Source organism: Lissotriton vulgaris, chromosome 7, assembly GCF_964263255.1.
Source record: "Lissotriton vulgaris chromosome 7, aLisVul1.2, whole genome shotgun sequence".
NCBI classification, from domain to species: Eukaryota; Metazoa; Chordata; class Amphibia; order Caudata; family Salamandridae; genus Lissotriton; species Lissotriton vulgaris.
In genome coordinates this window covers 1,498,991,386-1,499,005,475 of record NC_141695.1, presented here as the reverse complement: position 1 = coordinate 1,499,005,475, position 14,090 = coordinate 1,498,991,386, and the positions used below count along the sequence as shown (strand labels likewise).

The 14,090-nt window shown below is 46.4% G+C and overlaps 1 protein-coding gene across 1 annotated transcript in view; it reads left to right on the top strand.

Moving 5' to 3' along the window:
• LOC147705870 (arf-GAP with SH3 domain, ANK repeat and PH domain-containing protein 1-like) overlaps positions 1-14,090 on the top strand; it is a 1,082,966-nt gene that overhangs the window by 335,579 nt on the left and 733,297 nt on the right. The window lies entirely within an intron of this gene.

Below are 14,090 nucleotides of genomic sequence, written 5' to 3'. Positions count from 1 at the left end.
AAAAAGCACCCACTTCATCTGCAGGAGTGCGGAGCAAAGACCAAGGCCCCAAGCCAGACTTCAACCGCCGGCCACATTGAAATGCCTCACACTGGACAATGACACATCCATCACAAGTGGCAAAATTCCTCACTTAGTCAAGCACTCCAGATAGTGAAGAAGACGATGGCTTCAACATCTTTGCAGCTCAATTGAGGAAAGGGGATGTTAGCCCCCATGTGAACCGTGACAATCTGTCAATATAATGGACTGAGAAAAAAATTGAGAAATTGCAACCTTGCCCACTGCTAGAAGCCGCCAAGGCCAAGATCATCTCGTACAGGGGTAAACACCTGCTGCGGCTGGCAGGGGCTATTGAGCTACTGGTGGAAATGGAGACTGGAGCATGCACACATGCTTTCATGTTACCAAGGAAGGCACAGGACCGTGTTAGTATGCCACACTGTGAAAGACCTGGGATTATCTTTTTTGCCCGACACATACACTCCATCCAGGCACGAAATCTCATGAAAGACTTTCCAAGCTTCTTTCAAGGCCTTGGCCAACTGCGAAACACGCAAGTGAAACTCCAATTGATCAAACAGTTCATCCCACGGCGCTAAGCCACCGATCTGCACCCTTCCACCTGAAGATCTGAGACGCTGAAACACCTGGTTGTGATAGAGGTCTCAGACTCCATCCCTGGATTTCTCCGCTGGTCACTGCACCTAAACCGAAACAACCAGGAGCTGTGCAACTCTGCGTGGACATGTACCACCTGGATGCAGCAATATGCAGCAAATGTCATTTAGCACTCACTATTGATGACATCATATCAGGCGGTACAGGTGTCTCAATTTCGGCACTTCATCCACAGCTGAAAAGTTTCAGAACACCATTAGTGAGGTGTTGTCCTCGCTTACCGGTATCATAATTATCAGTGATGGCATTCTAATATATTAATCTCACTCAACAGAGAAGTACTACCAACAATATCCTATCCCCTGGGATCCCAGATAGACAGGTGCTACAATTCATGTAGCTATCCCCATGGGACTGGTAAATCTCATATCCACCCAGACCCAAGACACATAAGGGGAAGACAATAGATGTCTTAATACTGCCCTCACACACTTTGCAGTGTCATGCTTCATCATAGGGCTGCATCATACAACCAGGTGCAGACCAACACTCTGGATGGAGCACAATGATTTTTTGATGAAGAACAGTGGTGACGGTAGAGAAAGTAAGAAAAAGTGACATTACACACAAAAAACACTTTAAAAACGTGACACAACTTAGAGGGGAAAAGTATTCCCCTGCTAGACGGGACCAAACAGTGCAGATACACATACTTAAAACAACCTAAGGGTCAACACTTAATATTTTATTCTGTCTGTTAACCCCTGGTAGGATTGAACAACGAGATCAGGGATATAAAGGGGAGGTAACGACCCCTATAGCCCCACTGCAGATACCAACATGTTTCTGCCAATATTATGCACCCACAAGGATCGCTCTGGCATTCATCATGGTGTTGGTCCCTCGTTTATGGTCTTCACCCCTATTCGGGTGTTTACCTTCTTATTCAGTCTGCGGATCAATATCCAATTCTTTACTACTCTGGAAATTTCTGAGAGGGAGCAAATTTACGAGTTCACAAGGAATTCTCAGAACCCAGGACCTTAGTGGGATTGTGCTCTCGCCGTCACATAGTCACAAGAGATACGATTGCTCTTGTCCGGTGTCTGCACCATTAAAGGCCCTTCCATGATGTTAGCATTTCTGAATCCCCTTGCTCCTATACTCCTGCGTCACATCCTGTTCAGTGACACACTTGCTCCTCCAAAAAGAACAGATTTTCCGGGAAGTATTGGGGAATATCTAGTTCTAGACAAGGGAATATACAAAGGTACCATGTGCAGCAGACAGCCCCCTTGTGCCATACAGCACATTAACTCAATGACGCAATGCAAAATGGTGGGGCCAACAGGCAGAATTTGAAGTGGGCCCCTGAGTCTCCCATATCTCACAGATAAATCTTGGCCTTCTGTGTGGGTCCACTGGAGGATTTGAGGGCACCCTGCACCAGAGGGACGGCAGGGTGTACTTTACACCCTGGTTACATTCACATATTCCCTCATACGCAAAACTCCCTCTCTGCCATTCTACATGTCTCTACATGAAGGAAATGATGTCTGGTGAATGTTGGAGCTGTTCAACAGGGCCTCAAATCACAGCAGCATATTGTATATTGTAAAAGCTGTGCCAATTTTGGAGGATTGCATGCAATACCTGTCCCCTCTTTTTGTTGAACACAGTCCCTCTGCCTACCCCCTTTAATCCCACTTGTAAAATAAATATGTTCTGTTAACAGTGAAAACGAAAGCCGGCTGTGACCGTGACCTGCATTGCTGCATATGGGGTTGGTGTTCTGAAGACCAGAGTCCTCTCAGCACCTCGGCTGTCCCCGCTGCTCAGCCGGATCGTGTTGTTATAAAGATAAGCTTCGGAGCTCATCCTTTGATTGAAAGGCCTTGCCTGATAACGCGAAGGTAACACCTAGCCTCCCTGGAAACTGGAAGTGAGTTTAATCCGTCAACTCAACACAAGGCAATCTGCGAGACCTCTGGAGAGGCATTAGTGGCTGGCCACTGAAGCACACATGTAGAGAGGATATTTCTGCTCTTGCGCGCATCCAGAGATACAAACAAGCAAAAGGTAACAGTTTAACAGGAGCGCACAGCGTGTGTAAGCAAGTCCAAGTACAAATCTTGTTGGTGCTCAAGGTGGGCAAGAGTCTGTTACCAAGACTCCCGTATATAGCCAACAAGTGGCTAAGACCTGCAAGAAAATCCACCAAGCACTCAAATGTACAATCAAAAGTCCACAATAGTTAGGTAGATAGGTTTCTTCAGAAATTCTTCTTTTTATTCCATCATCCAATGTAACTGAAATTCTTAACACAGCCAACACGTGTTTCGTCTTTGTCAGTCTTTGACATTCAGACTTCTTCAGGGCCCTAGAGTTTCAGTACTTCATAACCGTCACTGTAAACAGTTCTTCACATCCACAAAAGGTAATATGTATCATGTAGCATGAATAAACAGTATCTTCCTCATGTATATAATATTTGAATGGTAGAAGAAATTCTGAAGAAACCTATCTACCTAATTATTGTGGACTTTTGATCTTACATTTGAGTGCTTGGTGGATTTTCTTGCGCATCCAGAGATAGATGCACATGTACGCACACACACCTCCCAGGGGCGGCCTTAGGCATGTGCAAGCTGTGCACCTGCACAGGGCCACCAAACCCCAGGGGCCACCACACCACTATATATCCTTAATGTAATAATCCTCTGAGGATGGATACATATTTGCGTGGCTGCCCCTGGCAGGGATTTGGCGGCCTCCAGCTCTGTTCCACTTCCAAACATCCTGACCCCCCCCCCCCCCCCCCCCTCTTCACTGGCCTCCACGCTCCGCCTCGCCTGGACCCTCTCTTCCGGGGCCCCCTATCTACGCTCCCTGCCCAGGGCCACCATGAGCCTAGAGCCGCCCCTGCACCTCCGCACCAGTCAGACGCGCGTACATTCACAACTACAGGTACAACCACATATACACACATTAATACACACGGGTCACCTGTGAGAGAATTAAACTGTGTCAATGTCCTAAAGAATAGACTCAGGGATCCACTCTAACGCAGGCTATATAGTGAGTTGCGAACTAGCGACTCAAACCAAATGGGCACCAGGGGCGTAACGCAGGCCCCTCCAAGCGGGTGAGGGGGCTCTAATGAAAATGAAATCAAGCTAGATCATGTCCCTCGCCTCACACTCCCACCACCTCCATGTGATCCACTTACCTTGTGCATCCCCTCTGCTGGTCAGCACCGCAAGGGCTTTACTGGAGCTCGAAAGATTCTCAAAACACTTCTTGTCTGTGTGCCATGATCGTTCTGTGTCTTCCCTTAACAAGGGTAGTTAGTTAAAACATACACTTATAAACTACCTGGCTCTTGGCAGACCCGGATCCCACCCTGGCCTCCCCCGGTACCTGCTGGGCCTCAGGCGGGAACTCTCTGCCTCCGCAGGCCGCGCACGCACGCCCACCGCCCGTGGCGCCGAAGGTGACGGCACGTCACGTCGGATTGTGAAAGGCGCAAGTCGCTACCCAATGCGCTTTTAAAGGTCTAAGGCCATTTGGATTCCCAAACTCATGTTTTTTGCCACCCTTCTCCTTTTGTCGCCCTAGGTGGCCGCCTAGACTTGCCTAGTAGTAGAAACCGCCCTGCCTGTCAGAGCCCCTTGTGGCTGTTACTAAGGCAGATGCCAAGCGGGAGTGACAAGACCTAGCCAAAGAAGCCTTCCACTATGTAAAAGGAGCCCTCATGAGTGATGCAGCAATGGCATACTTTGACCCCCACCACAACACAGAGCTGGGCGTCGACATCAACCCCTTGGGTTTGGGGCAGTCTTAATGAAAGAAACGACCACAAGACATGGGTCCCAAGTGCATACGTCAGCAGAGCCCTATGGAGAGCGAGTCCAGTTCTGCCCAAATCGAAAGAGTTGCCTCAGCAGTCCAAAGAGGGTGCTACCAGTTCAACATCTACTAATGCAGATAACACTTCAGGGCCATCATGGACCATGAACTGCTAGCCTCACGCTTCGCAGGCACATTCTGGAACCCACCACCCAGGATAGAGAGATGGGCCATCCAATTGCAAATGTATGATTTACTGGCCACATACGAACCAGGGCCCACAACCCATTCAATTTCCTGTCACAACGCCCGCAGGCGGAGTAAAGAGACACCAAGGAGGAAGACACATGGTTTGAAGACTTCATCAACATGGATGACGGCCAGCAACATACAAGAAGCCATCAGCACAGACCAGTGCCCCCAGAAAGCATGTTGCATAACGGCTAGAAAGGTTGACCTTGAAGTTATGAAACTGTGTTCAAGTCTCAGTTGGGATGCTCAACATCCTGAGATTATGGTCGAATCACTTAACCTTCCTGTGCCTATCAAAAATGAATGTGTCCATCTGTAATGTAACTGATGCTCATGTTAAGCACTCCGATACCTTCAGGTCGAGGGTTGAGTTTGCGCTATATAAAACTCCCCCAACCCCCCCCCCCCCCCCCCCCCCCCCAAAAAGAAGAAGCTCTCCAGAACCAAAAGTGGCGCCACGTCTTGGATGGAGCAAGAGCATGGAACACAGAGGACAAAGCATTTCTCACCCAGCTATGACGACTCTGCCACAAGCTCAGCTACACCATAAATGAGATTGTGCTGATGAGTTCTTGCATCATGGTTAACCTGGGACTATGGGCCTCCTTAATTAAAATAGAGCACCAGGGGCCCCAAGGTAAAGCCAAGACCAAATCCAGGCTGTAGAAAAAGATCCGATTTCCCAGAATGGAGGAGCAGGTGGATGACGCTGTCCCAGATGCATCCCCTGCCAAATTACAGAAATGGAGAACAGTGCCAGCCCAAATAGTCACAGAGGACAGTCCCCAATGCCCGTGGACCCACCTCGGTACAAAAGGGGGTGGTGATGGACCGAGCATCTGAATCAATCACTCACACCCAGTCAAAAGATCTGAGTTTAATCCATCACCGTTCTTCAGCCCACTCTGCCACCCCAGTTCATGCATGGCTATATGAAAATCAGTCTGACCCTGTGCCTCATGGGAACAGTCCAGCCCAAACTGCCAAGCCATGTCTTCCCTGGACCGGAAACAAGCTTCCGACGACCGATTTCTGGCATTCCAGCCGTTTTCAGCCCGGCTTGCTTGAATCCAGTGGCAAAGTGAGCAAGGGACTCACATCTGAGCATACCCTGCTACACTTATGGTGGCCAAAAGCGGTACAAAAGGGGGTGGTGATGGACGGAGCATCTGAATCAATCAAACACTCACACCCTGTCAAAAGATCTGGGTTTGATCCATCACCGTTCTTTAGCCCACTCTGCCACCCCAGTTCCGACATGGCTATATGCAAATCAGTTTGACCCTGTGCCTCATGGGAACAGTCCAGCCCGAACTGCCAAGCCATGTCTTCCCTGGACCAGAAACAAGCTTCCGAGGACCGGTTTCTGGCATTCCAGCCGTCTTCAGCCCGGCTTGCTTGAATCCAGTGGCAAAGTGAGCAAGGGACTCACGTCTGAGCATACCCTGCCACACTTATGGCGGCCAAAAGCGATGGACATTGGGAGCTTCCCAGAAGGGAGAATCACCAGCATCATCATGGACGACCACTTCATGTATACCATAGTGGAGATGGTCCAATACACAGCATTCAAAACAGTACACCCTGTGCTCAAGAAGATGTTTGCACTGTTTGGGCTGGCTGAGGAGATCAGAAATGACAACTGACCCCCATTTCAAGGCCCTTGAGTGTGAGGAATTCTTTCAGAACCTTGGTGTAAAGCAACAAAAGATCACACAGTCATGGCCCCAAGCCAGTGGCGAAGTTGAGCGGTTCATGATGACCCTCAAAAAGACACAGAAAATTGGACTCGAACAAAGGTATGTCCTCGAGGTAGGCCTGCAGAGGTTCCTTATGGAATACCAGCAAGCTCCACGCAGCACAATGGATGTGTCCATGTGGACCTTTTGTTGAGTAAACCCGCGAGATACAACCTCCTATCCAGCTGCCGCTGTCGACCAGCCATGCTGAACGAGAAGGCCCTGCTAAAGAAGTGATGTGAAATCAACGAAAAGGCCTGCCTAAACTGAGATACCCAGGCACCCACCTTCCAGGAAGTAGACATGGTGTTCATCAGGGATTGCCATCCTGGACACAAATTCAAGACCCCTTTTGATGGGGATCCACAGCAAATCACCCGAGTCCAAGGTACCATGGTCACCACATTGCGTCGGGGGAGACCATGGCAAGGAACGTATCCTGGTTCAGAAAGGCTGATGACACACCACGCGCAGACATGACTGACCCCAATCTGCCCTTATCGATGAGGTGTGATGCCAATGGGATGGGGGCATCACCCGACTACGGGCCCTCAGCAATGCCCCGTGAAAGGCCAGCTGGAAACCCCCACAATTCACTAATTCTTTCAGCACCAGGTGGACTGCCACAGAGTGAATCTAGTGAGCGTCCAGGGAGTGCTGAAGGGGCGCAGTCCAGGTCAATGCCACCGTATCACCTGAGGCCGAACCCCAAACCAAGCTTTCTCCACAAGGACTATGTGCGGTGTATCAGTACATACCATCAAGGGTCCCGAGGCAGGAACCTCCGCTAAGGACTAACGTGTGGAGGTATGTATTGTGCCACCTGCCTACATGCCTCACCTGACCAGTGACCAGTGATGTCACACACCCCTGAGGACTGGCGCGGCCAATGGGATACATATAAACGGGTCGTGGACCACTAGTGGCCACACCCAAAATGGTAATGCTGGTGTCCTGGGTCACTCATTGCTGTGCGATGCCCAGGCCCTGCAGACACCCAGTATCTTACAAGCTGCAACACACAGACCCACTTCAGAAAACAGAAATCGACCCACCACCGTACTGGCCTGCCTCCATGACCATGGGAGTTATCTGTTGCAGTTGAACACTTACAGGGCCTCCTTTGCAAAACATAAACTTCATCACAGAAATCAGGGGAGCATTCGACCAGTGCGGCTACCAGCAAGTGACACAGAGCACTGAATTGTGCCCAAACACCTGGAGCTTCAGAGGGTCTGATTGGAAAGGAATGCAGATTGGAAGGACACTGCGCAAACCCCGTGGCCACCTTTTGTTTATTTTTTTCTTCTCTTTGGACAGCCTCAACTGATGACATTACACAGAAAACTAGCATTGAAAATGGTTACAAGAAAGCACTTTGGATAGATGGTGCCCTTGTATTTCGCAGTCCTGATTGGATGATCTTGAGACGCTTGCCCACTACCCAATAAGCCCCAAGGAGTGATGCAAGAAGGCTGTCGATATTAGAGTGAAATGGACAGGGAGGAGAATGTCCGTATAATGAGGAGTACTAGTAGAGATGCCTTTTTGCCAAAGGACTTTTCTATACTGATCAAACGTAAACTCCACATTAAACAGCTGGTGTACCCCTCGATAAGATGCAGACCAATTCTTCCTCCTGCCTGGCGGGGCTTGGGTGGGACGTGTGTGGCGGTTTCATTTCTAGGGCGGTACAATGGACAACAGTAAACCTGTCATGTTTATCCTGAGGCTTGAGTCGAGACATTGCTGCTGTTTCATGTATGCGTTTCTCTTAATCCAGGAATGGCTTAAAGTGGTACCTATTAATAAGCTGTAATGGCAAACGCCTTACACAGAACCACCTCTCCTTCAGAAAACAACTCAAAACCTGGCTATTTTATAAGTGGAGAACCCCTCTCCCTCAAGCGCCTTGAGACCCTCTGGGTGAGTAGTGCGCTATACAAATTTTGACTTGACTTGACTTGTAATAATTGCTGACATAAACCATGCTTGAAAGAGCGTTACACGTTTTTGTAGGCCTGACCTCTGATACCGTCCTTAACTAATAATATTTCAAGATGGCGATATCATTAATGATTGTCAACAGCCAATCACAGTTGGGCAACGGCAATCTAGTAGAAGAGTGGAAGTGCACCATGTTTGCGCCTGTTTCAATGTTTGCAAGACGCTCACTTTGAACTTAAGGTGGAAAACGTGACGCTTGCAGGTGCCCAATTCAGCTTCGGGGTAGATGGCTAGAAAAGGGGTCACATTTGCAAACTCAGGTAGCTTTTAACTAATGAAGGTGCTGCAGTCAATGTTTGTTGTTATAAAAGGAAGTCAACATCAAAAACGGACCAGCCAGACCATAAAACAGACCCAGAAATGCCAAAAGGCCTTCTTACTGGCCTGTCAGCCAGTGCTTCGGGCACTGCCCGATTACCCTACAGACCGGTTCGGCCCTGCAGGTCACCCAGAACGTAAATGACACTTTTTTAGGCAATAGCTGTAGAAGGCTGATACAATCGCTGAAGGAGGCAGATACTAACAAGCCAAAGGCTGACCCAGTACCCTACTAGGTTTACTGTGTCCCGAATGCAACTAAAGCTCCTACTGTCACCTGCTCTCGCCCCTCAGCTATAGCACTACATGAACCTGCTCCTCTCTAACGTCAGCCTGTTTCATGTATGGTAAATGTTGGAGTGATACCTGTTCAAAAAATGCAATAAGAAACAAGGGGGGCACGACCGGAAGAGGGCATTAGTGCTTTACCCTTCACCTGGAAGTCCATTTCTGGTTAGTAAACACAATGCAAAAAATGGGAACCTATTTTGGGTGTTCTTTTTTACACATTTATCCACCTTTTTGACCAAAAAGTCACATTAGAGATGAGTAGTTAATGTAATTAACGACCTGGTAAGCTGGTCGCTGGTGAGCTGAGTGCTAGGGGACAGATTACCCTTTCAGGACCACCCCTCCGGCAGAGCCTCTCACGTTCTGCACACCTGAGAGGCTCTTGAAGACCCCTGGCCCAGGTATTTGTCTCAATCCCCAGACACTCTCCGTGAGGTGCACAACCTCTACACTATAATTACGTCTACACAGGCTTTTGCTGTCTTCACATGTACTTTGAAACAGTGTCACTATTTATAATACCGCTACTGACATCGTTAACAAATACATTATTCAAATTGCGCTTGTGCTTTGGGGGGACTTTATTTTCAGACTCGTTCTCTGGCAGATGCCTTAAATGTCACAATCTGTTTGAAGCTCATTTAGTGATTAGCTCTGTGCCTATGTTGTTCCCAAAGAGTTGTCCCTCTCCTGGTGTTCTCTGCGTTCTCATCCCTTGCTGGGTCCTTTACTGTGTTAATATTTGCATGGGCGCAGCTCCGATAATGACTTTCCCCATCGTGCCCTTCATAGAATGTCATGAACGTCTAACCTTTAAAGATGTGTGTGTGTGTGTATATATATGTATATATATATATATGTATATATATATATATATATATGTGTATATATATTCACTGAAAAAAACACAGGTTTCAGGGACGTTATAGTTAGGAATTAACATTTAAAAAACCGTTGAAATTCGCAGAAAAAATGTGTGGCTGACATTTCGCTCGGACAAAACCAGAAAAAATCAGCCGTTCTATTTAGCGGGGCTAACTATAACTCGCGCCCCCGCAATGCACTGCTTATGAACTCACATATTGCATCACTCATGAAATGGTCAGTGACATACTATACACAGTTCCACAATGGAACAAGGTTCCAAGGGAAGATATTTACACACCCACTACATATTCAATCCCCAATTCCATACTCGTTCAACCCCAATTGGAAACTGGTGGCCAAAAGACTATAATGAGAGAAACGCAATTGCTGAGCATACAGTCCCCAAACCATGTGTTACACCAATTAACTACTCATTCAAATGAACTCCTTACAACTGAGGATAGTGGCTGTAGGATTTCCATCAACTGCCCTTCGTGGCCAGTGTCATCATCTGGAACTCCAGCTTTCCTACTACAACACCTCATAGTCAAAGAAGGTGCCTCTGTGGATTAAATGACATACTAATCAAAAGCAGTAACCAACTTGGTCGCCAGTATAGACAGTATCCGCCTACGATCCTATGTTCAGAGCAGTCAATGAGAAATAAAAAGTGCAGTGCAAATAATGTGAAAGTTTAAAAAGGATATGGAAGCAAACAAACACTTTTATTCCAGTATTGCTTTCAAACCTATTAAAAATAGTGCAGGAGCGGCTTGTACCGAATATGCCGGTGTTCTAATCTGTCTACTAGTTTCAGCCAAATGGGGCCTCTTGCCTTGGCTTTCTTCAGGACCCTATCATGATTTAGCTACTGCAAATAGTGAATAAACATATATACTAAAATTTTGATTAATCGACTTAATACCTCCATACAGGCAGGGTGATCGTCACTCCTGTAAGAGATGGTGACAAAAACAAAAAGTAAACAATAAAAACAGCAATTGCATTTCCCCACTTCATATACTGAATATTGCTACAAGATACTGATACGGGTACATTAACCTGTCCTGTGCGAGGTTTTGGCCTCACCTCACCTGGTAACCACTCAGGTATTTAGAGACCCTGCCCTGTAAAAAAATTTATTTCCTTCAGTCAGAGTCAGAGTTCCCCCAATCGCATTGCTGGGATAATTCTAGTCATTTACCCAGTCTCTTCACATCTTCTAGAAACTGTCATGTTGCAAAACGACCTCTAAGCCCTGGCCCGACGGATACGGTAACTAAGCTTTAAATGTACACATTAGGCTGTTTCTGTATCCTACGCAGTCAACGTATCTAAGTTGCCACACCAAAACACGTTGTATACATTCCTAGCTGGAGTGTAAGCCTACTACTAATGCCAATTAGTTGAAGGGAAAAATTAGCCTCAGACACCAGTAATATGTTGTACCTGTTGCCACACTCTGAAAACCGGGGATGTTGATCGGTATAAGCATATTATATATAAAGTAACTAATATATCAGAACATCGTTCCCTATAAAGTATGTACCTTGCTTTAATATCTGCTGAAGCATCTGTTGCATGCCTAAGACTATCCTCAACATCCTGTCTTCATCATCCTGGGCTTCTCCATTGATTGCTGGAGGTCTAGTTTGGAATGCAAGGATCCCCATGTGTACACTGTTACCACCCAATGTTTCCTGTCTTTCCCATTGCACCTCTTTCCTCATAGCGCTATAAGCTGGCCAACAAGTGGTGTGGAGTGGTTAAAAAAAACCTGACTAACTTAATAACCTTCCACTAATATAACAATTGGTTGTTCAGAGAGAAGAGTGACCAAAGACAGAGATTTTTGAATGACCCAGAAAGTGAAGTTTTCGCTCTATGATGGGAGAGGCAAATGATAGTTAAACCTTTTAACTTCATTTCTTCAGCTGTCACTGTGACGATCATAACATGTTATAACATTTAGCATACAACGCTTCATTCAAATTGTGTTTTTCACTCTGGCATCTTGTTCCCAGAGCCACACATTAGAGAGACTACATCATGGTTTGGACCTGATAACATAAGACCTGGTGGTGCTCGTGCAGTTGATGCTAATTGGAATTGTTCACTCAATGAGGGCTCAAATCCAAAGGCAGCTTGTGGTCATTCATATGACTAGTGGGAAGCTGAATGCTACCAGAAGAATATTGTTCTTTTCTCCAGGTCAGTGGAAAATAACTTAGAGTAACTTCTCACACTGTGATCCATGAGATCAAGACATGTGTATCCGGTATCGTGCTGTAACAGAGATATGTGACACCAAATCCCAACAGTGCTACTGCTAACCATCTCCTGCATGACTATTAATCTGGATTTAGTTCACACAGCAGCATGGAGATCACCACCTTACACATCATAAACAATGCTCGTTGGACCACAGATGAAGATGGCCCCTGCTTCCTGATATTGCTGGTCCTCTCAGCTGCATTCAACACAGCCAACCATCCCTCCCAGATACGCACCCTCTAGTCTCAAATGGGATTCACCTGCAATGTCCTTCTCTAGTTCTCCTCCTACCTTTCCAATTGAACCAGTTGTTTCAAATGGGCACCCACAGGTCACAAACCTTCTCTAGTATTTGTGGAGTCCCCCAGGGTTCCGTTCTGTCTCCTGTCATCTTCAGCATTCACAGGAACCACTTGGTGCTCTAATCACAGATAACAGCATCAGGATTCTACCAAAAGGCCAATGATAGACAACTCTACTTGTAAGTCTCCTCTGCTTCAGACATCCAATGCCTCAAACACTGCTTTCCCATCTTCCACACCTGGATGTCCAGCACCAACCTGAAGCTCAACCCAGCCACGGTCGAATTCCTTTTTTTTGCTAAGAACAACAAACAAGATGCAGTACAGACCTGAGTCAGCGACTTGAACCGTGAGGACTTCGAACCTTAACTCTCACTGAATGCCAAACTTCTTATATTCACCCTAGACACCAACCTCACCCTCAAGGAACATATTGCCGGGAAAAAAAACACAAAGATGGCCTGGTACCAGCCTGTCTTTCAAACCGTTTCTTCCAAAAAGTGACCACTGCTGTTATTGAAGTTCACTGGCCATTGCAAAAAGATTTTCTGTATTGCAATCAAGGACATAGAATAGTCTCCTTTTGGGAATGTGGGAGCTACAACTTGTATATTACTTCCTAAAGTTTTAAAAACATTCTTGAACCCACAATGTAAATGTAGTGGTTTTATAAACTATGTCTATCTAGAACTGTAACATAACTTGTGAATCCTTCCTTTACTTTTAAAATTGTCTGCTTATGACCTAAACCAGTATGTATTGATATGTGATCCACTAGGTTGCACCCTAGATTTAGTCCTTCATTATCTAAAAGTTAATTCTAGGGGAGGGCGTAACTTGCGCAATTCTATGTAGCGTAATCATGCGGAATTACCTAAAAATGCAGCGAGATTACCCGAGATTATGCAGAATTAAGCAAGAAGAGAAATTCTGTGTTTAGTGCTATTTCTTAGCACAAAATATCCCCCTGCATCCAAAATTCATGCTAGTACAGCGCATTTTAATTGTTTTGCTCTGGGCGTACATTTTAAAAGGTGTGCCTGACACAAGCAAAGACAATGGGCCATATGTATCATTTCTTTGTGTGCACTCAGGCGATTGTTTCCAGTCCATTTCTTAACAAGAGCATGACATGGGCACATCTCTGCTTTCGAACAGCTAGCCCATACCAGTAAACCACCAAATAACACCTCTTTAGAACTACTATGAGCAAACAATCTACTGTTTAGGCACCTAAAATGGACTGTGTAGATAGCACAGAGAAAGCAAAGTAGTGCAAACGTATTTTAGATGCTTTAGTTCAAGGTCACTTTATAACCGGGGTCTCCAAACCGGTCCTGGAGGGCCGGATCCATGCCAGATTTTTGGGATATCCCCATTGAGATACATTTAGTAATTTTAAAAATCTGGCATGGATCTAGCCCTCCAGGAGACCCCTGCTTTATAAAGTACTTTCCGCCAAAGGTCTTTCGTGTCATGATCTAAAGCATAATATGCAAAAATTCGGTCCACGCATAGCCTGTCAGTGTGTGACATTATGACAAAACTGTTAGAATTCATTCCCTCTATT